The sequence below is a fragment of the Pelodiscus sinensis genome, chromosome 3 (genome assembly GCF_052426305.1).
Source record: "Pelodiscus sinensis isolate ZL-2025 chromosome 3, ASM5242630v1, whole genome shotgun sequence".
NCBI lineage: Eukaryota > Metazoa > Chordata > Testudines > Trionychidae > Pelodiscus > Pelodiscus sinensis.
In genome coordinates this window covers 57421893-57447250 of record NC_143054.1, presented here as the reverse complement: position 1 = coordinate 57447250, position 25358 = coordinate 57421893, and the positions used below count along the sequence as shown (strand labels likewise).

The 25358-nt window shown below is 41.7% G+C and overlaps 1 protein-coding gene across 3 annotated transcripts in view; it reads left to right on the top strand.

The window, feature by feature from the left end:
- Nucleotides 1-2795: 2795 nt before the first annotated feature.
- The window catches only part of FILIP1 (filamin A interacting protein 1), a 147204-nt gene continuing 124641 nt past the window's right edge, over nt 2796-25358 (top strand). The window contains exon 1 of one of the 3 annotated variants that reach the window (XM_006131943.5): nt 2796-3378. The gene's annotated coding sequence lies outside the window, so the exon portion shown is untranslated. The other 2 variants (XM_006131945.5, XM_006131944.5) reach the window with 2 other exon arrangements.

Below are 25358 nucleotides of genomic sequence, written 5' to 3'. Positions count from 1 at the left end.
CTCAAATGCAAACAAATACCTCCTTTATAGTCTTTAGGTAAGCAGTTCTTGGCTTTTCTTTGTTTCATGTTATGAACCCATACCATCATCCATCCATTTGTAATCCATCTTCATGTCTGTATCAGACTCATCTATTCAAATTTCTAGACTACTACACAAATGTTACTGTATTGACTTGTCAAAGTACAAAGAGTGAGTACAGGACATTGGGCTTTGCATAGAACCTAAATCTCCTGATTTCTATGTCTTCTAATACATTTGATTAATTACACCAACCAGTTATCTCTGTGCTTATACAAATTTGTAATTATATTCTAGTCTAATTATTCCTCTACCAAAGCCAAATATTTAAATACTAGCCAATAGCCCGTCATAAGACGGGATTTTCGGGTCTCTCCTCCACGTCTCTCTCTCTCTCTCTCTCCTCCTCCTCCTACTGCCTACCCCTCTCTCTCTCTCAGCTCTCCTCTGCCTCCTGCCTCTTTCTCCATCTCTCTCTTTCTCTTCTCTTCCCCCTTCTGTCTCTCACTCGAGGGACCGTGGAGCCCAAATGGTTGCTTGCGCTACTTACTCCCACGCAGCGGCCCAGCTGAGCGGTGCAGAAGTCAACCGAGCGCCACTGTAGGAGGTGAAGGGGGGCAGGGTGGTGATGTTCATGGCCAGGGGGCGGGGCCTGGAGTCTCTGTCATGCCGCACATCACCACCCCACCCCGCTTCGCCTCCCGCCATGGCGCTCGGCTGACTTCTGCGCCACTCAGCAGAGCCACTGCAGGGGAGCAAGTGGAGCAAGTGGTCGTTTGGGCTCCTCCTCAGTGGCCCAGCTGAGTAGCACAGAAGTCAGCCAAGCACCACAGGAGGAGGCAACAGCGTCGCCCAGAGAGAACAGCCAACATTTCAGCATTACAGAGACACAGACATTGGGCTACTATATATATGATACCATGAGAAAATATTAGCTCTCACCAGATTACCAAACAAGAGTCTACTTGACACATTAAACATAAAGAACATTTACAATCCACCAATGTGATGTCTAAGCATCAAGAACACAAGCCATGGATAATAATAGAATCACAGAAATGCAGGACTCCATGCAGTAGATTAAATGAGCCATGCATTATTTAGAACATCCCTGACAGATATTTGTCTAACCTGTTCTGAAAATCTTCCCCTGCTGGGCTGTGTCTAGACTGGAAAGATTTTGCGCAAAAGCAAGTGCTTTTGCGCAAAATCTTGCCACCTGTCTACACTGGCTGTGAGTATTTGCGCAAGAACACTGACTTTGTACTGCAAAAAATCAGTGGTTCGTGCGCAAATACTCTGACGCTCCCGCTCAGGGATAAGCCCTCTTGCGCAAGTATTCTTGCGCAAGAGGGCCAGCATAGACAGCCAAGTTAATTTCTTGCGCAAGAAAGCCCAATGGCTAAAATGGCTATCGGAGCTTTCTTGCGCAAGAGAGCATCTACACTGGCATGGATGCTTTTGCGCAAAAGATGTCTTTTGTGCAAAAGCATCCATGCTAGTGTAGACGCTCTCTTGCGCAAATACTTTTAACGGAAAAACTTTTCTGTTAAAAGTATTTGCGCAAAATCTTGCCAGTCTAGACGCAGCCCTACAGTTTAAGCCCATTACTTTTTTGTCCTGACCTCAGTGGTTAAGAACAATCAATCACCTTCCTTTTTACAACAACCTTTCACCCAGTCCATGACTGTTATCATGTCCCCTCTCAGTCTTGTTTACTTATCTGACTCCTTAGCTTATTAGATGAAACTATTCCTTTCTTTTGCCTAACTTGTCTGGAATGTGATAGGCAGATAGCAGGTATTACCATAAACAAATTAATAATAAATCAGTATTTTTTCCCAGCATGTCTTTCTCCTTTATTCTTGTCTGTATTCTTTGTTCCTTTTCTCTTCACCTTCTTTCCCCCCCGCTCTCCCAAACTATAATGAAAGATGCCAGGAGAAGTTACTGGGGTAGGGCTTTTGGGCAGAGATGAATTTTTGCAATGTGTTCTAAAAACAGGTTGGGCTCAGATTGAACTCCCTGGTTAAGAGTTTTACTGCCAGGGATCATTTGCAGAGAGTATTCTGACTCCAGCACTGGAGAACTTCGCTGTGAAGTCCATCAACTGCAGTCCTCCCTTCCCTGAACAGTGTAGTTGTCTCAGTGGTTTGTAGTTAGAGAGGCTGAAAGTCTCTAAACTTGTCATACTTCAAGCTGTTACGGGACTTTAAGAACTAGCACAATAAATTAGATCCAGATGCAAATACAGAGACAGTGTAGTGGGCAGAGCATTACTGTGATGTTCCTGATTTTTTTCTTGTCTGTTGTGTTGCACAAATTGGAATTTTTCTGGCTTAGACCTTCATTCCTAGAGAGCTAACAGACTCAACTGTGGAGGTATTAAAGGGATGGATCACACCACAAATGTCCATGGCTAAGAAAACTGTTCATACTGTCTGATTCAGAATAAAAGTTACTCTGAACACTTTCTAGCTAAGCCTTTCATTATATCTCCAAACCAGCTTGATACATGTGAACTGTGTAAACAGAAAATGGTTTACTCATTTACTCAGAATAAATGTTTTCCCAATGTTGGAATCTTTATTTTTTGCAAGGACTGTGAATACCTTTCAAATTACAAAATTCTGAGGTTTTATGAAAATCCTTTGATGTTAATAGGAGTATCAACACAATCTCACTAACATTCTAAAGTACATTCCCAATCACAGAACTTCTGTGTATTGCTTAAAATAGTAATTACTGCAGTGAAGTCACTGGAGGACCTTAAAAGGATTTGACAGTTTCTTCACAATCTTACAGTACAGTAGTAGCCAGTATGCAGTATGCAGTTCTACATCCACTGATAACTCAGCAGCTGAGGAACTCAGTAAAACCTGCCCCAAACTTCTCAGCTGTTGACAGGCTTGACTTGCTGAGAACACTGGTTAAATATAGAACAAGTGAGCTGAGCTCAACAAAGTCATTGCTGTAACCGTGTGTGAAGAGAGCAGAAGAGGGGAAATACAATCTCAGAACTAAACTGCCAAAGCCTAACACCACCTAGCAACAGTTGAAAAAAAAATTAAACAAAAGTCTGGGTGAGAGACAGACAGAGTATACCTCCTATTTCTCCTGACTGGGATTTCGGTGAGAAACAACTACGCTCCTCTTCTGCTCTTTATACTATTTTCTGCACTACTTCAGCTGCTGATAGACCTAGAAGAGTGGAAAAAGCTTATCTCTGTGGGTGCTTCTGGGCTGGATATTTTTCCAGGTCTTATATTTGCCTGGTCAGAGTGGAGCAAGCTGCTGTGATCTAACAAGAACAAACTGACATTGTAGGATATATTTCTAGGTTCTCACTGCTGTCAGGTAAGAAAGAGCTAACTGCTCCAACATGTTTTTTTGTAAGACAAGATTTATACTTTTTCCTGGAAAGTTGCTTGTTTTTTTCTTTCTGTGATCAATCTTCTGATTTGATAAACCCAGTAAAGAAAAACTAAAGTAAGAAGGTAAGTGTGTCTTTTCTTTTGCTGTTTTAGCAAACTGTTGTTCATAACATTTTTTGAGACTTTCTTGAAACAAGACTAATGACCCTAGCTAGTAAACACATAAAAAAGGCATATGGATTGAGACTCAACACATTTGTTTCTGTAAAATCATACTGTTAGAAGACACACCAAGATTTAATAATGTGGTTATTGTCCCTTAGCTTTTATAGCAGTTAATCTCTGGCTGCTAACAACAGCCTGTATGGTAAGCTAGAGGAAATAGCCATACAGTGGCAGAATTATGCCTGTTCTTGTGACCTATTGCTTTCTACTTCTACTTTTTTCCATAAGGTTAAGAACACTGAAATTACCTGGTACATTTTGTTCTGCCCTTGTGACAACAGCTCTAAGTGCTTCTGCATCTACTCTGATATGTGTAGTATCAAGTTGCTGCTTGAATATTTGCAGATCATTTTTCTTAACAAGTCCTTTTGATTATATCAACTGAGTGTTCTTAAACTCTGTAATTTTTTGCATGCCATTAACAGGCTGGTTTTTTAAAAATAAATAACAAAGATGACATTAAATACCTTTTTCCATAACAGCACAAGAGAAATATGTTTGAAATTTGTATCCTCAGCTCCATGAGCTGTCAAGTAAATTAAGCAGGAATTGTTTAGTGATTAACTTGTCAAAACTGACAAAATCAACTTGGTCAAATGAAGAAATAATAAAAATTAACCCACAGACTTCTAGAACTGCTTTTTCTATACAGAGGAGACCGTTTTCATTTATGGATAAGGAATATGTACTCATTACAAAACCTATTCCATGTACCATACCTATTAAGGTCTGAAGGCAAAGATAACCAGGGGAGTAATAAAAATCCTTTAGTACAGACAAGAGACTGTAGTCTGGAATTGGCTGAGTAGAAATGAGTGTCTGAGTCCTCTACCTGTTTGACACTCAAAGTATAGACTCTGAGGTACTTGCAAGAAGTTTAAAGTTTCTTACTTTATCAAAATGGATTCTAGATGCATCCCTGCATATTAGATAAATTACGTCAGTACCATAGTTCAGCTGTGAAATGTTTACAAATTGGATAAAACTAACAATACACTAAACCAATTCTGACTTGGCGATGCCAAAGGATGTAACTGCCAGTGAAACAGTGGAAAAGATGAAGTGCTGGGGCCAGGAAAGACTTCTAAAAAGACAGCATGTTTTACATTTTTACCAGATTATTTCCTAAAAAGGGGCACATTTCTTGCTTGGTGACCCCACAAGTTAATAATGGTAATTATTTCAGCTGTATTGTGACCTCTTTCAAGCCTGCAGTGGAAACTCTGAGATTGTGGGGGCACAGGTATACAAGTTACTTTTTTTCCAGAGAAAACTGGAAGGTGAAAAATATTAATTAGAAAATAAAATTTAAATAATATTCATTGATATTAGCGTAGAACAAATCTTGTCTTTTTCTTCCTGAATGCAATGGTAGATAATTCACAGAGATAAACCAGATTCACCTCTCATTTTATGGATAATTTCAGTCCCTGGGGGGAAATTTCACCAGTTTAATGGAATTTGGTAATGTAATTTTAATTTTCCACCATTGATCTTTGGGGGGGGGGGGAGCAGTTTTATTAGCCCAAAAACTGGATCAAATGAGGTGAGTTTCAAATAGTTTGCAGACAATTTCCATCCCCCCCCCCCAAAAAATCATGATTATACATTCTTCTGACTTCTCTTTCCATTTTAAAATGGACATGCAGGCTAAAATTACTCTTGTCAACAGGTGTCAAGAAAGAGGCTCTGGGATTTTCCAAACAACTCTGTGAAATATGCAATGTAGCTATTCAACAGCTGGTTTAATTGTGATTGTTTATAGCTTTGACTATTCTTCAGAATGAAAACCAACTTAAAATGTTCTCAGGTGTTGCCTGTATTTTTCTCTATAATCTAGGTTATCTAGGAGGTTATGTAGGCAAAAGGATAGACTGTGACCTTAGGGAAACTAATGGTGTCAAATGGTGCTAAAAACACCCTTTCCTTCATTATCCACTGCTAACACTATGGTTCATGACACAGTTCTCTCATCTTGAATATGGCAACTTCCTCCTTTCTGGCCTCCCTTCTTTAAACTATTAAAAGCTAAAATCATCATCTTATCCCATTATCCAGCATGTCACTCCTTTCCTCCACAGCTCTGTCTCTTTACACATAAGGCTCAAAGACCTTGAATTCACCTTCGAAGCCCAGTGTAGTTTCGCCCCTGCCTACATCAGCTGTAATTTCCTCTACCTCCTGCTTCTTACATCCTGTGGGTTGTTAATCTCAGTTCTGGTATTATCTGGTTCCTCTCTTATGTCAGTGACTATATTAAAACATTTATCTAATCTAGCAAGCTATGGATTTTTTGCAGTGCTCATCATTGCAGAAGCTAGGGCCCTCATCTTGCTGAGACTTACACAGATGCTTAACTTCACTCTCGTGGAGAGTTCCACTGAACTCAATGGAAATACTCTCAAACTTAAATTAAGCACATACCTAAGGGCCTTGCTGACTCGGAGGCCAAATTCGTATGATTGGTGCCAAGGGGTATGCCGCTGTCAGCATCAATGAGGGTAGAATGAGGCCTCTGGTGCCTAAGCACTTAGTTAACAAACAAATGTCCACTCTCCCGAAAGAACATTAAACAAAAATAGACCCGCTGAATTCTTTTGTAAATCTTTTCTTAAGAGCTGTTTTACTCCCTCCCTCCCCCCGTATTTCCTAGTTCTTCTCTTCCTTCCTCAAAGTCTAGTGCTATTTCTTATTATATTAGTTTAGAGTTTCAACTCTACTTGGGGCAGGACTGTCCTTTTGCATGCTGTGCATGCCATTTTACAGAGTAGGTAGCCGTATAAAATCCAATATGAAATGACATGAAGGAAATTTAGTATCTGAAAACCCTGCACAAGACTTAAGAATGATAATTACACAGAAAATGGTTAGTGACACTGATTTTTATAAGGTTTCCATGTAGACCTTCTTTATATGAAGCACAAACACTATCCTAATGTATTAACAAAGATCTGCCATTGGACTATTTCCATTTATCTATTTCCCATTAATCATTACAAATATTTTTCCACTAATATTTTTATCAAACATCAGAGTCTGCTCACCCCCATAAAACTAGTAGCAGGGTATATACACTGGTATTCAGAACCCCTTTTGGAATGTTAAGTGCCGCTGAGTTCTAGGAATACACAATGGGAGTGGGAAAGAATTGCTTACTAGAAAAGAATCAGGGTTTCTCAGACTCTCTCTTGTCACTCAGGAGCTACTGTTTTAATGATACTAAAATGTAAATTATTTGTAATCCAGACCATCGTATACTGTTTGTGGCAGTTGAGGAGAAAGGGAGGAAGAGTATTTATATCTATATTTTCTTGTATAAGGGCCTGATGATGCTCCCAAGACAGACCATAGGTGTTTTGCTATTCATTTCAATGGGAGCAGGATTGAGCCTAAAAATCATAACTGAAGACTGTAGTGTGCCTAATGTATTTGGAAATAGTGTTCCTATGGGGAAGCATAAAGTATTATCTCTATCATTTTCATTTCTCCACAAACACTTTGTACTTTTGTCTGATTTTTATTCATTACCACACCAGGGAAAAAAATAGTCAGTGCATACATAAAACCTTACTAAATGGGAATGAAAGGATTTTTTCCCTTTAAGATATTTTATATGACATTTGCCTTGCTGCTTTTGTTAGTGTACTTCTTCAGTGCCTAGCCAGAATAAGAGTGAGAGTGGGGGTAGGGCAGGTTCCAGCATGGCCTGAGGGTTAAGGTGTTCACCAGGGTGCTGGATTCAAATCCCACCCACCCAGGGAGAGGTGGAATAAAGAGCATCCTGAAGGTGGGGTAGGTTCCAGTGTGGCCTAGATTTAACAATGCCTTAGTACGATCATATAGATTGCAACGAGCAACACAATTTTCAGAGGTCCTTCCATGAAGAAAACATAGCTTACAGGCATAATTTTACAATATTTATGCAATTAAAGAATTTCCTTCATTCCAAGAGACATTTTACTGACCCCTGGGTTATTAAAACAATCAAGGAATGGTTTTAAAATGATATGAGTGGAGATCAGTGTTGTGTGGCAATAAAACACTGTTGCTTATTTTCCCAACGAACAGGAAATTGCTATCTGTAATATCACAGAATTGGGAGGGAAAAGGAAAAAATAGGATGTTTTAATGGAAACCTCATTGATTCTGCAGATGTGCCATAAGCAGCTATAAGTTAATCACAAGTGTTTGTCTTTCCCCCAACACAATGCTCTCTGGCATCACAGAATGCATTGCTGAGGGAGTGGGAGAAAAACATGCAAACTACAGGGAAATAAGTCAGAGCTTGTATTTTCCCCCCTTAAATGGCCACCTTTTACAGCTTAACTGACATGAGCCAGCCAGAAGTGAAGGGCAGTGGGGTGAGAGAGGGGGGAGGATGTGAATTGAAGAGATTTCTATATAGCAATTGAAGAGTTTTGTTTTGTTTCATAAAACTTTAAAATAATATATGAAGTGAAGTGACCTCTCTCATCTGGATATTAACCAGTGAGGTCTGAGAGAAAGACAAATCCACAATGAAGTTGCAATAAGCTATAGATCGATTTAAACCCCAGCAGCGCTTTAGTTCAGTAAGAGTGCCTTTTGTTGTACAGTACTACTTTTTCGCACAAATGATGTCAATAGGTATAACGTTGTGTGATTTATTCTGTTCTAAGTTTTGTTCTAATGAAAGTGTAAAAGTAATATTTTAGAACCCAAACCAGTCTCTTAGCTAAACGGCATCTGTCTTCCCTGAAGTCTATGGGATTTAGGGATGAGGTGGGTGGTTTGGTTTTGTTTGTGACTTACTACATTTATTTATTTATTTTTGTTCCAAACTCTCAGCTATTTAAATAAGAGACACATGAGAATAAACACACATAAAAACACACACGTCATTGCTTTATAAAACTACAAGACCTAAACAACTGAAAAATTAGATTTGACTGTTGTAAGTTACAACAGTTGTAAGTAGAGAATATTATTAACTTGTTTTAAGAGTGTTGCTGACAGTGAAAAGGTACTATAATGTTACTACAGGAATTTCCATTACTTTATCACATGGATTTTTTTGAAAATGTAAACTAAATTAATGTGATTGAAAGCAGCAGATACCTGAAATCAGTGCAACTGATTTGTGTCTAACTTGCCTTGTTTATCCAAGGCCTTTGAAAAGGTCTTCCCCAGCTCTTTACATGTGAGTCATACTCCTAATGTACTCATGTCTAAAGTAAGTTATTTTAGTACCTATTCTAGAAACTAAATGACAAATGGGTTTACAACAACAGGAAGGAGAATGGGTGGTGAGTTCATGATCCCATTTCAATGAAGCAAACTGAATGTGTAGTGAAATGATGCAATTTCCATTTGCCTTGTGGTGACTGTACCGACAAACACACACAATCAGAAAATAAAAACCATGTGATCTACTCTCCAGTTCAGTTTGTGAGTATTGTAGATAGGACTCTTAGGGCACGTCTAGACTACATGGCTCCATAGACTGTTCAGGAAGAACAGGCAGGGAAGAAAAGGAGGAGGAGTTGCACTATATGTAAGAGAGCACTATGATTGCTCTGAACTCCAGTATATGGAGAGAGAAAAACCAGTTGAGAGTCCTATAAGTTAAGTTTAGAGGTGCAAACAACAGCAGTGATGTTGTGGTTGGTGTCTACTACAGGCCAACGAATCAGGTGGATGAGGTAGATGAGGCTTTCTTCGAACAACTAAGAGAAGCTTCCAGATTGCAGGCCTTGGTTCTCGTGGGGGACTTTAATCACCCTGAGATCTGTTGGGAAACCAATATGGCAGTACACAGGCAATCCAGGAAGTTTTTGGAGAATGTTGGGGATAACTTCTTGGTACAAGTGCTGAAGGATCCGACCAGGGGCTGTGCGCAGCTTGACCTTCTGCTCATAAACAGGGAGAAACTAATAGGGGAAGTAGAGGTGGGTAACAACCTGGGAAGCAGTGATCATGATATGGTACATTTCAGGATCCTGACCAAAGGATGAAAAGAGAGTAGTAAAATACACACCTTGGACTTCAGAAAAGCAGATTTTGACACCCTCAGAGACCTGATGGGTAGAATTTCCTGGGAAAGGAGTCCAGGACAGCTAGCAGTATTTTAAAGAAGCCTTATTGAAGGCACAGAAAGAAACCATCCCGATGCGTAGCAAGAGGCAAACATGGTAGGAAACCGGATTGGCTTAAGGGGGAAATCCTTGGTGAACTTAAGCACAAAAAGGAAGCTTACAAAAAGTGGAAACCTGGACAAATGACCAGTGAGGGATTTAAATGTATAGCTTGAGAATGCTGGGGGGGTTATCATGAAGGCGAAAGCGCAAGTAGAATTGCGACTGGCAAGGATGTGAAGATTAACAAGAAAGGTTTCTACAGGCATGTTAACAAGAAGAAAGTGATCAGAGAGGGTGTGGGGCCCCTACTGGATGAAGGAGGTAACCTAGTGACAGATGATGAGGGGAAAGCTGAAGTACTCAATGCTTTCTTTGCCTCTGTATTCATGGACAAGGTCGGCTCCCGGACTAATGCGCTAAGTGACGCAAGATGGGATGAAGATTGACAGCCCTTGGTGGGTAAAGAACAGGTTAGGAACTATTCAGAAAAGCTAAATGTACACAAATCCATGGGTCTGGACTTAATGCATCCAAGGGTACTGAGGGAGTTGGCAAATGTCATTGAGGAGCCTTTGGCCATTATTTTGAAAAGTCGTGGAGATCGAGAGAGATCCCGGATGATTGGAAAAAGGCAAATGTAGTGCCCATTTTCAAAAAAGGCAAGAAGGACGATCCAGGGAACTATAGGCCGGTCAGTCTTACCTTGGTTCCTGGAAAAATCGTGGAAGGGATCCTTAAGGAACAAATTTTGAGGCACTTGGAAGAGAGGAAAGTGATTAGGAATAGTCAGCATGGATTCACAAAGGGCAAGTTGTGCCTGACCAATCTGATTAGCTTCTATGATGAGGTAACTGGCTCTGTGGACATGGGAAAGTCAGTGGATGTGATATACCTTGACTTTAGCAAGGCTTTTGATACAGTCTCCCACAATATTCTTGCCAGCAAGTTAAGGGAATATGGATTGGATAAATGGATGGTAAGATGGATAGAAAGCTGGCTAGAAGGCCAGGCCCAGCAGGTAGTGATCAATGGCTCAATGTCAGGATGGTGGTCTGTTTCTAGCGGCGTGCTCCAAGGTTTGGTTCAAGGACCGGTTTTGTTCAATATCTTTGTTAATGACCTGGATGAGGGGATCGCACCCTCAGCAAGTTTGCAGATGACACTAAGCTAGGGGGAGAGGTAGATACACTTGAGGGCAGAGATAGGGTCCAGAGTGACTTAGACAAATTGGAGGATTGGGCCACAAGAAATCTGATGAGGTTCAACAAGGACAAGTGCAGATTCCTGCACTTGGGACAGAAGAATCCCAAGCATTGTTACAGGCTGGGGACCAACCAGCTAAGTAGTAGTTCTGCAGAAAAGGACCTGGGGGTTACAGTGGATGAGAAGCTGGATATGAGTCAACAGTGTGCCCTTGTAGCCAAGAAGGCTAACGGCATATTTGGTTGCATTAAGAGGAGCATTGCCAGCAGATCCAGAGAAGTCATTATTTCCCTTTATTCGGCTCTAGTGAGGCCACATCTGGAGTATTGTGTCCAGTTCTGGGCCCCCCCCCACTACGAAAAGAATGTGGACGCATTGGAGAGGGTCCAGCGGAGGGCAACCAAAATGATTAGGGGGCCGGAGCATATGACCTATGAGGAGAGGCTGAGAGAGTTGGGTCTGTTTAGTCTGCAGAAGTGAAGGGTGAGGGGGGATTTGATAGCAGCCTTCAACTTCCTGAAGGGGGCTTCCAAAGAGGATGGAGAAAGGCTGTTTTCAGTGGTGACAGATGGCAGAACAAGGAGCAATGGTCTCAAGTTGCAGTGGGAGAGGTCCAGGTTGGATATTAGGAAAAACGTATTTCACTAGGAGAGTGGTGAAGCACTGGAATGGGTTACCTAGGGAAGTGGAATCTCATCCCTAGAGGTGTTTAAGTCGTGGCTTGACAAAGCCTTGGCTGGGTTGATTTAGTTGGGATTGGTCCTGCCTAGAGCAGGGGGCTGGACTTAATGACCTTCTGAGGTCTTTTTGAGCTCTATGATTCTATGATGGAGCCATGTAGATTAGAGTTGTAGGCAAAGGGAAATGAAGCGGCGATTTAAATAATCGCTGCTTCATTTAAATTAAAATGGCTTCCGCGCTGTGCTGATCAGCTGTTTGGTGGCACAGCACTGTAGTCTGGACACTCCGCAGACAACATCAAAGGCATTTGTCGACCTCCCCGTTATGCCTCGTGGGATGAGGTTTACTGGGGAGGTCAACAAATGCCTTTGATTTCGACCACGGAGTGTCCAGACTACAGCGCTGTGCTGCCAAACAGCTGATCGGCACAGCACAGCAGCCATTTTAATTTAAATGAAGCGGCGATTATTTAAATCGCCACTTCATTTCCCTTTGCCGTGACAACAAATCTACATGGCTCCATCGATGGAGCCATGTAGTCTAGACGTGCCCATCATAAGGGTGCGTCTACACTGCAATGCTATTTCGGGAGTATCCCGAAATAGCTATCCCGCATCTTCATAGCAAGCTTGTTATTTCAGGCTCGCTATTCTGATGTTCCTATATTCCTCATTCTATGAGGAGTAAGGAACATTTCGGAATAGCGCTTTATTTTGAATTTGGCACTTTGCAGACAGAGCCAAATGACGAAATAAGCTATTTCAAAATAGCATCAAAATAAAATATGCAATTTGCATAGCTCAAATTGTGTACCTTATTTTGAGTTCCGGTGCAGTGTAGACTCACCCTAAATCTCTCCCCTTCCCCTGCCGATACCTAGCTATGAGACTGAAATGCTGTTATTACTTTTCTGATATATAATGTAGGCTGTTCACTAAACTAATTGTGCCATTTGAAGACACAGTCCTGGGTACAAATGGCGAGGTGGCAAAGCATTTTTGGTTAGCCTTGAAAAGTTTAGTGTTTATGCTGCCTATAGCTTCTAGGCAGAGTTCTGTCATTTTTTGTGTATTCAATCTGTTTTTCTAAGCCTTGGTTATCCAAAAATCTCATTGGTCTCAACAATCCACACATCAAATGCTGAAGAAACTCCTACTTGTCAAAAGGCAGTAACTGTGACCATGTCACTTCTGGGACTACAGCTCTCAGTTGAAAGAACAGTGGTTCTTCCCTCAGTACTTCTCTTCTCTTCTAATTTCTCCACTAGAGGAGCAAGAGCCCCTCCACCTCACGCAGGGTGCAGCAGTGTTTCCTTTAAACAGGTGAGGAGTTCAATCGCATTTTTTTGGTTAAACTCTTTGAAACAAAAGCGCACACACTTTATTTTAATGTTTAGCCCCAGGGTGAAAAATGCCAGGCAGAGAGTTCCCTGAGCAGTGTTGATTGTAGGGGGAAGAATATTGAGAGACCCCCTTGTGTGCAGAGCAACAGGGTTTCCTAGGCTGGGAGCTGGCAGGAGTTCTGGAGAGTCTCCTTTCAGAACCGAGAGACAGATACAGGGGGCCAGTTCCAGAGTCAGCAGTAGCTACCACAAGTTAGGACACTTCTCCCATCATGTATAGATGAAGAGGGTTTGAACATAGAATGAGAGCAGTGTCCATGGCAGTTGAAAGTAGATTGGAATCAATCCTCTTCATAGTGCCATAGAGATAAAGTAGAGCAGAGAGACAGGCCAGTGTTTCTTTCTGGCAAGTTTCAGGATTACAGTAGGAACAGGGGAACTATTTGTTTCCTTTTTTAAAGTATTCACAGAAATGTCATAAGGGCAAAAAAGCAAGAACAGTTGAAAGCCGTGCTTTTCCTTTTGCTGCCCTCGTTCACTTAAAAAAGTATTCTTAGGGGAAGGCTGCTCATGGTAAAGGAGTTTGTCCACCTCTTCTTTACTGCTGCTATATAGCACAGTTAAAATTAGGATGCCATCTACCAGAAAGTGAGGGGGTAAAGAAAATCAAAAGCCTGAAAATACATAGAAACAGAGTTCTCCTTTCATCCTTCCAGGTAGTGCAAACACCAGGACTATCCAAATGAGAGAGTAAACTGAACATGTAAATAGGGAAGTGCAGCAGGGATGCTGGATAGAAGAAAGGGAATACGGAAAACCTCTTTCACGGCTGAGCAAACTTCCCATGTTGAACATGTCCTTCTACTCCTATCCTGCTGAGGAACTGAACAGCAAGCAGATGTGGTGAACAATGTCCCCAGAGGTGACATTGGTTAGCTTGAGTAGTACTTTAATCTATTTTACGCTCAAAGTCTCTGCAGCTGTGTCTTGGTTTAATCAGTAGTGTCTGGTAAAGGGGCGAAGCAAAGACCAAGAAGCATCCCTGCTGATTTCAAAGGGAATGAGGCCAACACTCTCTCTACCTAAGAAGTATAAAGGCTCTACAGTAATGAGCCTGCAATGGAGGTTTACCCATCTGCTGACAAGTCATGTGAATACAATTTTTCTATCTGCTACTAACTATGGACTCAGAAACCAGGAGTCCTTTTTTTCCTCTCTGATTGGACCATAAAAACAATAACAAACAGCCTCAGTTTTCCTAAAAGTCTGAGTCCTGTGAAAAAACAAAGAAAAAGGAGTAGATAACTAAGGATCTTAATTATTGACTATGATAAGCCATGGGTATAACTATTAAATGACCAACTTCCACCATCAGCAGCCGCATGGGAACTTTTCATACAAGTTCCCCAGAGTCTGTGAAGCACATAGTTCAAGTGAGAGCGTTTCTTTATAAGGGTGCACTGAACATTTGGAGGTATGAAGATAGTAAGAAAGCCTTTGGACTTTGGAAGGTTGAGCTAATTCAAACAAATTGTGAAATGAGTGTTGCAAGTCCTTTGTGCACTTTACACAACTCAGGATTGTTGAAGGGAAGAACTTGAGGGAGTAATATGTCTGCCCAACTATTATAGAAAGGTCATCCTGGACACAGAAGAGCTTCTTGGTCGAGGTTTGCAGCTATAGCCAGCGTATTTGCTACTGTGAAGGATAAGAAGTTCAAAGATGGTGATGCTGAACAGAGGCGGTAGTCTCTGAAAGAGAAGATCACATCGAAAGAGCTCATGTGTACTCCATACTAAGTCCAGTAAGTCTGGGGGACAGACTTACTATGTGTGCAATCAAGAGAATGTCCACTCTGCTCTTGTAAAGGGTTCAGGGGCAGGGCAACCAAAGTAAAAAATGTGTATGGTTAGGAACAGATAACCAAACTTTTTCTCAGTCCCAGGAACTGGAATCCTAGCCTTGCATTGAAGGCCCCCCAAACAAAATCTGGTATGAATGGGATTTTACAGACCAGTGTGTAGTGGCCCCCCGGTCAAAAATTATTGCCCAGTTCTGTGCTAACCAGTAAAGACCAAGGGGCTTGAATTTCCTGGAGGGAGGGGGCTTTCTTTTTCCTGAGGCTCCCCCCAGAGAAAGATAAAAGATGGAGGTCCAGGACAAGTAGAAACTCCCATTAGCAGTCAAACTTGTACTGTTCAGCTCACTGTGAGCTCACAATTTTTTTTACAGCAGCATTGCAGCAATGAGAACGACTGTAACTTTGAGAAACCTTCCAGCTGGAAGAGACATTTAGGTGGATGGGAAAAGGAATGCCTATGGAAGGGTAGGAGGAGACTAAAGAAATGAGAGTCTTAGGCAAATATTCCCTCAGCTGAGAGGAGGAGAGAGAGGAATGAGAACTGGCTGCGCCCTGCTGGAAACAGAACTGCTAGTGTTATGGCACCATCAACAAATTGAGGCCATAATGACTAGTTCTCCAAAGGATCAAAAATGCTACAAATCTGTGTGTGTACACAATTGGGCTCCACTGAAATGTATCAAAGTCTAAGTGACGGTGGCTGCTGGCCAACCAGACTGTTAACTGTCAACAATCCTTCTCATGGACACAATGGCAACACCACTGTACTTACGAAGAAAGCAATGGTGTTTTTTATGAACACAAAGAGCATTGTCTTCAAAAGATCATCAGCAGTTCCCCAGACAATAGCTAGTATGGTACATCAGTCTACCATGAAAGGACATTGAGATATGGACCTCTTGGTCCAGTGAGTCTAATTTAAATGCTAAAGCATAGACTGCTAAACCACTCTAACTTGTTCGGATTTTTTGGCAATGACCCTTTGGAACCTGAGTGCTGAACAACTGTCCCCTTCTTCATTCCTAGGCCGCTGTTTGAACGAGGATTGCTTCTTGAATCAGGCAGCTGTGTGGTGCTGAAAAGCAGCTGAGCATGCCCTTCACCCCAGAGGTTATGTGATGAGTCTAAGCTCCGCTGGCCTCAGTTCAGAATGTCCAGGTCTCATAACCCAGGACAATATCCCCCTGTCTGGCTGAACTTCATTAGCTTGACAATAAGAACTGCTTCAGGCTGATGCATAGGTTTTTCTATACAGTAAATCAACAAAAACCCCACAGGCTTTTTTACATTTATCTTGGAATTCATGATGAAAAGAAAATGGCAGTTTCTTTTATTCTATAAGGCTGGCCAAAAAAGATGGAAAGATATGCTTTTGTAAATATTTTCCTAAAAAGGGCAAGTCGGTGTTACAATAGCTGAAAATAGACCAAGTCTTTGTGCTTCAACTGAGTATTATAATTTCCATTTTTATTAGCAATTAATCATCCTTAATATTCATTAAAATGAAGCTGCAATACAGAAGCTGAGAATCAGTAGTAAGGCAAGCTGCACAACTGATGTGTAGTAATATTCCCACATAACCTCTGCTTCAGATAGTTCTTCCTTGTGTATTTGTAATCCAAATATTTTATGGGTCACTCATTTTAATAGCAGCATTATCATCGAGGACAAATTAACCTTTAAAATAAGCAGCTCATGATTCTTCATGGCACTCATTAAAAGAAAACACTGAGTCTAAAATCTATTTTGGAGCTAGGGATTGCTCCATACCTCTGCTAGTGGTATGATGCAGCTGCTGTTTCTTTAATATTTTTGCAGACAGCTACTGCTAACATTTTAGTTCATCCCAACACCAACACTGCCTCTTTCTTCACTCTTTTTTACTTTGACTAAAACACCTAGCTTCCTCATGGTTTTACTTGCATACCACTATTTTCCTTCTGCTCCTAGCAGTGCAATTATTCTCACTGCCTTTATAGGACATGTTCCTAATGGAGCACATTTCTGGGGATGCACTGAAATAGAATCTCATCAAACTAATCCCATAGACCAAAGAGCTTGAGCAGAAAGAAGGAGAAGGAAACATCAGACTGAACTGACAGCAGACTGCAGTCATTCCAAAACTATCCCTGAAAGACAGCAGTAAAGAGGCAGTATTAAAGAAGGCAAAAGCTTATTGTGATCTGTGTTAATTTGTGCACAAGGAAACGAAATATCAATTTATGTAATTTGGCAGTAGGAGTTGCTGTATATAGGGCAATATGTAATACAGTAATGTCCATGCTGATTAATCATAACCAATATAATGGTGGAAAGGGCGTGCTACCAAGCTAATAAAATAAAAATCTCCTAATAAGCACAATCAAGTTTCCCAGTGCTCTTGTCCAGGGAGGCTGAAATCACATACTGCCCACCCTCTTCGTGCTCTGGGGCTGGGGAGACTGGAGCCATGCACCACCCACCCTCCCTATGCATGTGTGCCCACCTGCTCTCCCCCCACCCCTCTCTGTTGTGGTGGGGGACGCATGTGCCTCCACATGGTGAGGAACAGCTTGGCTTCCATAGGGGTGGGGCCTCAGCTGAAGGGGCAAGCCTGGGGGCTTGCCTTCTCCAGTCCTACCTTCACCGACTGCCCATGGTGTGTCCCTTTATGTTTGTTTCTTGACTACAGTGAGGAATGATTCCAGGTGGCCATTCTTTAGCTCTGCTGCTCTTGCCAGTGAAGCAGTGACACATCCAAGGTTAACCTGAACGTGCCTGAAGCAGCAGGCCTCTCCCCTGCTTGAGCAGCTCCGTATGGAAAAGGCATGCATCACAAGGGTCCCAGCTTTTTTAACATCTCAGCAGTGAAAATGAGGACAGATCATGATGAAATCTACAGCAATTGTCTTCTGAACTACACACTGAGCTTCCCTCCCCACCAGTCCCTGAGCCTGTATGTTTCAATGAAGTGCTGCAGAAGCTCTCAGCCCTGTTGTTGGAGCTGACAGATGATAACTCTGCATTCTTAGGATGTGTCTAGACTACATGGTTTTTTTTAAAAACAGTGGCCTTTTTTCTAAAAAACTTCACCTGCGTCTAGACTGCCGCCGCGTTCTTTCGAAATTAAATTGAGAGAACACAGCAGTTTTTTCGACCACGGTAAACCTCATTTTTTGAAAAAAGTGGTTGCTGTCTAGATGATCTCTTTCGAAAGAAGCATATAGCCTAGACATAGCCGTACTGGCAGAACAGAGATTAGCCAGCTAGGGGAAGGGAGTTGGAAGGGAGTTGGGGGGAGAAGAATGAGCAACCTTTTCAAGTAGCATGGCTGAGAGGGGAGACGAATGGTAGCATAGGTAGCCTTTGGCTGGCCAGTAAGGGGTGACAAGTGAGCCAGTTGAGGCAAGCAAGCAGCATGATTTTTGCTGTCACTTTTGTGTTTTGCATTTGCTGCAGCAGTTCTGTTCTTGCCAATCAGGAGCTGGAATCAGTGCTTAGGAGCTCTGATTCTAACCCAGCTGCTCCTGATTTCAGTCAGGAGCCAAACAGGAGTCTGTAGGGGCTGGGCCTGTTGCTCTCTACTTGATGAACCGGCTTTCACTGTGGTGAGAGGAGTAAGCCAAGCAAGCTGAATGCATTCCTCTCACTCCTGGCTAATGAGGAGAGGGTGGAGACAGTGCCCTGGTTTGGTGAGAAACTTGGGGCAGCTTCAGCTCCACATAAATGGTGCTTTTGGAGTGGAGCTCGTGTTGCCTGGAAGGAGAGACTCCTGAGGCACAGAGTTGGTTTAGAGTTGCAGGAAGCCGTGTGCAGATGGCATCAGAAGGTCTGGGGGGCCCTGCAGTGATCGCCTCAGCTGTCCCATGGATAGGCCTGACATGGGGCAGCAGCTGGGGTCACCTCCTCACCCACATACTCACCATGGAAGTGGGATCTGGAGTAGGCTTGCAACCCACTGTGCTGCGCCCTGCCGTGCCACCCTTTCCTGGCTTGCTGCATTCCGCTTCTCCACAGTAGTGAGTAGAGAGCCCCAGTGGGGCGCAGTGGACTGGGAGGGTGGAGCAGACTGCTGGGCCACTCTGAATCCCGCTGCTGCAGTGAGTATGTGGAAGGGGAGATGACCCCTGCTACCGTCCCACTCCAGGCCCTATAATCCCCCAGGCCATGTTACTCAGGTGAAGGTGTGAGGGGCAGGGGCAGGGCCTGCTGCAGGGGAGTTACCCTGAGCCCCGTGCTTGGGGCACTGGACATGGGGAGTGTTGCCCTAGGCCCCACGCCCACCTAGAATGATTCAGGGAATATGGTAGACTTAGGGACTAGAGCCATGTTTCTTTCCCCAAGCCCCCTCAGAACAAGGTAAGAAATAATACCCATATTTAAAACATGCTGCTGCCTTCCTTTTAAGCCAGTTCTAAAAGTGAGCATCCCCTAGGATTTTCTCCTCTTAGCAAATCACTTTTAGGTGGCAGATTCTGTAGCTCTTGACATTCTAAGAAAGAATCAGGAGCTGCAGTATCATATTTTAGGTTTATTTTCTTGTCAACTGTGTTCTCCTGTGACTGACTTCTTCCATAGGCCTGTCATGTAGGGCAGAAATTGATGTTACTTTTACACATGGGGTATGTCTAGGCTACATGCCTCTGGCAACAGAGGCATGTAAATTAGACTACCCGACAGTCAATGAAGCCGAGATTTAAATAACCACGGCTTCATTAAAATAAAAATGGCCACTGCACTGCGCCGGCTCAGCTGATCGTCGTCACAGCGCGGCAGTCAAGACACAGACCGGTCGACAGGGAATGCCTTTGTCGACCACTCCCTTATGCCTCGTGAAACGAGGTTTACAGGAGTGGTCAACAAATGCGTTCCCTGTTGACTGATCCGTGTCTTGACTGCCGCGCTATGCCGACGATCAGCTGAGCTGGCACAGTGCAGTGGCCATTATTATTTTAATGAAGCCGGGGATATTTAAATCCCAGCTTCATTGACTACGTCGGATAGTCTAATTTACATGCCTCTGGCGACAGAGGCATGTAGTCTAGACATACCCTTAGCTCCCTAGCAGAATTTAGTAGCATTGTCCAGTTCTAGTTTAAGGGCAGGCTTATGTAGCATTTCATGTTATTCTTGAAGTTCAAAACAGCTTCTTAGAGAAAAGATCCCCAGTTTTGAATCGCTTATATTAAAAATTCAACTTCAGTTTAAAGGGTCAGAATTCCCAAGGACATAGTAGATAACACTGGCTGAGTGTCAAGGAAGAACATCTTTTTAAAAAGCTGTCATAAAACATTACAGGCAGGAAAACATAAATCACAGACGTTAAATTGTTCCCATATAATTCCAGAACACTGCCAAAATGAATCTTTCTCAGATAAGGAGAAAAATTAATAAATTTGGCTGTCATTGTTATACAGAATATTTAGATGGTCTCTCAAAGAATCTTTGAAAATGTGCCACCTTTTCCTCCAGAGAGATCTCTCACATTCTGCAAACATAATAGCTAATAAAAGGGAGGAGAAGCCAGTGAGAAAGGACACTTTCAGTTGGTTGATTTGCAATGAAAACATGGGGAAAGAGGAAAACGAATTGAGTAAATCAAATGAATTAAAATTCAGTCTTCACTTGGAACTCTTTTTAAAAACTAAGATACCACATGTTCTCTAAGAATCTAGCTTACTGATTTAGCAATAAGTGAAGTACAAGTGATAAAATGGATTTGATGAGGAATCAAAGTTTATTCCTGTTGTCTGACAATTTAAGTTTGGACCAAGAAAGAATTACTTGATCTAGCCATCTATTTCAATTCTTCTTGCTAAGACTTGGCTTGGGGTGGAGATGTCTCTTACTGGCTTTGGGGAAGCAAGAATTTACCCAGGAATCACACCTGTGCCATTGCTAGTACAAAGACTCAGTTTATAGAATCTGTTAACTGGATGACTAACAGACAGATTCAGAATCCAAATACCCCAGCCTGTGTGAGCTATGAGTGCTAAGTCCAAGTCTCTGTTGTGTTTGGTTTCTGTTGCCATAGTCCCAATGCTAGCCCAGACTTCTCTGATTGGTCTCAACTGGCAGCTGGGTCTGGTCCCCTGGTTGACCCTTCAGCTGCAGATTCTGCTCACTGTCAAAAATAGCATTCAGTCCCAGGCTCCCCAGATATGCAGGCCATCAAAGGCACCACACATCTATACACTTACTCCCTCAGTCACCAACTGGGGCTTCTCTTTCCTTTTGAGGTTCTAGCTGGGACTGTCTACACTACACTGTTATTCTGGAAAAAGCTATGTGAATTGCAATTTGCGTAGCTTTTTCTGCTTTTTTCAGAAGAGGCTTTTTTTGGACATTTGGCCCATCTACACTGGGCCAAATGTCGGAAAACCCCTTTTTCGGAACATCCCTTCTTCCTCGTAAAACGAGATTTACAGGAATGCTGAAAAAGCACTTTACTCTTTCAAAAAAAATTCGGAAGAGCAGGACGTGTTCCTTGCATGTGGCAGAGAAACTCTGCAGTGTAGACATAGCCTGATTCTCATGTGCAGTGCAGAACAGGTTACCCAGGGCAATGTTCTCCGGATGTTCGTAGCCTGCTGGATCTCAGCAGCAGTTGCTCTTGCATTACTGCTGCCACAGCCAGTCCTTTTTTTTCTACTAGATCTAGTCCCAGGAAGTTGTGCTGAACTTCCTGCTCTCTCTCTGTCCACCACCCCATCATCAAGCAAGGCTTCAGGAGAAAGCAGCAATGCTACAAAAATTGGCCTGTTCTGTGGAAGAAGAATTCACAGCAGGGCTACACACCTTCAGACATTACAGTTTTTACTCCCTTTGAAAAGTTATATGGCAGCCTGTTTTATGGAAAGAATTGTGGACTTGTAAGAAACAGTTTTCATATATCCGGCATATGTTCATCATGGGGGCATCTGAGCACCTGTATGAAATCGGCTATGCAATACAGGTTTATGCTATTAGATAATCAGACTCTATACAAAATACAGGGGTATAGAAAATTTTCTCCAACAACATCTAAATACAGACATATTTTAATGCCAAATATTTGTAGCAACAAAATTTTGAATATATGGTACTCAAACTAATTTATCAAACTCATAGCATTAAAAAGTATATAACAGCACATCAGATATCTAAATATATTTGAAGAGAATGTTTCATTTATGTTGGTAGGCTGAAGTACATTCCTTTAGATGTTACTTTCACATCTTCTCTGAACTGAAACTGATTGCTTCATTGTTGCTACCTTAAATGGGCAGATTGGCTTTTTAGTTCTGCTGCCATTATATGGATGCAGAAAGCTAAGAGAATTTTAATCATTCTTAGATATGACAGACCTTAAATGTTAGTATTACAGAACACACCCCATAATATTATGGTCTAAAGATTCAGCTGTGCTAATGTTATGCTTGCAAGAATCTATTAATTCCTTAAGGCTACAGGGTATATGACAGCAAAGAACCCAGATCTGCACAGTAATTCCTTAGCTCCCTTGCAAAAGGAAATATATGATTGTACAGAAAAGACATCAGCAAAAATATATTTTAAGATTCTTTGGTGGCAGGGACTGTCTTGGGGCATGTGGGTACAGTATCGAGCACCATGGAGCCCTGACCTCTAGAATTTCTAGATTCCTAGGCACTACCACAATACAAATAATACTAATTCCTTGATGCAATTAAAAGCAAATTGGAAAGAAAAAGAGCAGAAAGCTAAGATCTTAAATCATTAGTGACAAGTCGTGTCTGCAGCTTTATGAGCATGGAGGCTGGGGGAGCTCACTACTTGTGGCTGAGAACACACATTTATATCGTCACATGCAAAGGGCGAGCCAGTAAGGCTTTGAGCAAGGCAAGCAGATCTGAAGCTAAGCCTGGTCTACACTGGGAGTTTAGGTTGAACTTAGCCACATTAGGTCAATTTTCTAATGAGTTCACACCACCACACTGCTTGGGCCAGACTATGTTGCAGATTTAGGAGATTAGCAAAGGTGGGCAGGGATTGAAAAGCCTCCCAATTGCTGTCAGTGAGAACCACCGGCCCCGTCCTGAGAGTCCATAAACTGCCCCCTTTTGTGACATTGGAAGGCCAGAGGCTGTAACAGGGAGCAAATGACCTAGGGAGCAAGTTTGGGGACATCTGCCCACCAGGCTATGTATCTGATCTGCTAGTCACAGGGCCTGGGGTTGGAACAAGGAAAGTCTGGGCTCCCTAGTGCCAGCCCCGTGGGCTCTCACCACTAAGTGAAAATGCTATGGGTTTGGGCCCAACCCCTTCAACATTCATCATGCCTAGATTGGTTATGTCTCTTTAAAGTTCCTCTGTCTCCTGTATTCATGACCAATACAAATAGTTTTCTCTTTTACAAATTTTGCCACCCAACTTTTCAAACCCATTTCCATCATCATATATTAATTCTGGTCCTAAAATCATACCTTTGAGCATTGCACTATTCATATCTTGCCAACTTTAAAAACATACTGTTACATGTTTGAAGAGGAATTAGAGGACAACACATTGCTTGGCTCAAATTCATCTTTTCTCATCCTATTCATTTATTAATACTTAATAGGCAGCGGCTGAATAATTTTCATCCGTAAAACAAAGCACTGAATTTCTCATCTAACAAAGAATTACTATTCACTATTATTGTTTAAGGAGATAAATAATTCATGACAAACCCTGGACAAGATGCAGGGTCATTCAGTCTTTCCCTTTTAATTCATTGGCATGAATCCAGTCCACCTGATAGTGATCAAAAGTCATTATGCTCCCATGACTTTTCACTTGTCTGTTGTAAAACATTGATTAAGTGTAGAATATGCACGGTAAAACTTCTGAGAAAATTGCTCTGGGCCAGCAATATTTCTTTCTAGGGTAGCCTCATAGAAATACCAATGGGGCATCCTCATTGAGAGAGAAGGAAGGATTCTCAGGGAAGAAGTCTGGAGTTTGTAAAGAATTTCATGTTGCCAATTCTATGTTTAGACTGTAAGGTAAGAACTCCATGGGAATGATAGACTGGGATCCTCCTATAGCCTCAATAGTGAAAGTCAACACTAACTCAGGGTAGGTCTTAGTTGACTTCTCTGAGATCTAGGGTTGCAATATTGCTAGGAAATGTAGTCCTTCCTAGAGCCATATTTTAATCCTGATCTGATGCAAGGCATCAGGTAAGGCCATAATCTATGTCTTTCCCGCAGCTGGAGGAAGTGAGACTGTTAGTGTCCTATCCTGGAAGCTTTGGGTGGTGAATCCACTGTTGTTTGATTTTTGTATTATATTGGATTATAATAACCTTATAGATGGACATTTTGTTTTGTATGAGCTAGCCCAAACAATGACTCCAAAATCTTTCTTGGTGGTAACAGCTAATTTAGACCCCATTGCTTTATATGTATCATTGTGATTATGTTTTCCAGTCTTAATTACTTTGCATTTATCAACATTGAATTTCATCTGCCAATTTGGTTGTTCAGTCACCCAGTTTTGTAAGGTCCCTTTGTAACACTTCACAATCTGCTTTGGACTTAACTAATTTTGAGTAGTTTTGTATGATTTGCACTTTTTGCTACCCCCACTGTTTACTCCTTTTTCTAGAGATCATGTATGGATATGTTGAATAGGACTGGTCCAAATAAAGATCTCTGTGGGATGCTTTTAGTTACCCCTTTCCATTCTGAAAATTGATCATTTAGTGGTTAAAAGATAGTAAACAAAGGTTAGAACTAAATGGTCAGTTTCAGAATGGAAAGGGGTAAATAGTAGGTGGGGCTTTCTTCCATAACAATTTAAACAAAAGGGAACCCGCTGGTTATTTAGTAGGCTCCCTGCTTCTGATGGACTTATACAAATTGCTATTAGTTTTTGAGTCTTTGGATAGCTGTTCAAATTCTTTTTTGACCTTCTTAATTATATTTTTACACTTTAAATGTTAGAAAATATCCTGAGAGATGGATTAGTGAGCAAAATCCAGATAAAGTGGTCAAAGCTTCATGAGAAATATGGCTTATCACATAGCTATTAGCAATACATTAGTATATATTTCTGTTTGCAATTGATTATTAATGTTTGTAGCAAACCACTAATGTATGTACATATAACTGTTTAAAAACAAAAGGCCAGATTCTTAGATTATGTATGTCAGCGTAGTACTATTGAAATCAATGGACCTGTGCCAATTTGCTCACTGAAGGTGTGGCCAAAAATGTTTTCTGTTACATAGAAAGTGATGTCTTTGGCAGACTGTTTCAAACAAACATAGTGCACCTCTATAAAAAAGGGAAATAAGAACAACCCAGGAAACTATAGACCAGTTAGTTTAACTTCAGTGCCAGGAAAGATAATGGAGCAAGTAATTAAGTAATTCATTTGCAAATATCTAGAAGAAAATAAGGTGATATGTAACAGCCAGCATGGATTCGTAAAGAACAAATCATGTCAAACCAATCTGATAGCTTTCTTTGATAGAATAACAAGCCTTGTGGCTAAGGGAGAAGTGGTGATATGGTGTACTTAGACTTTAGTAAGGCATATGATATGGTCTC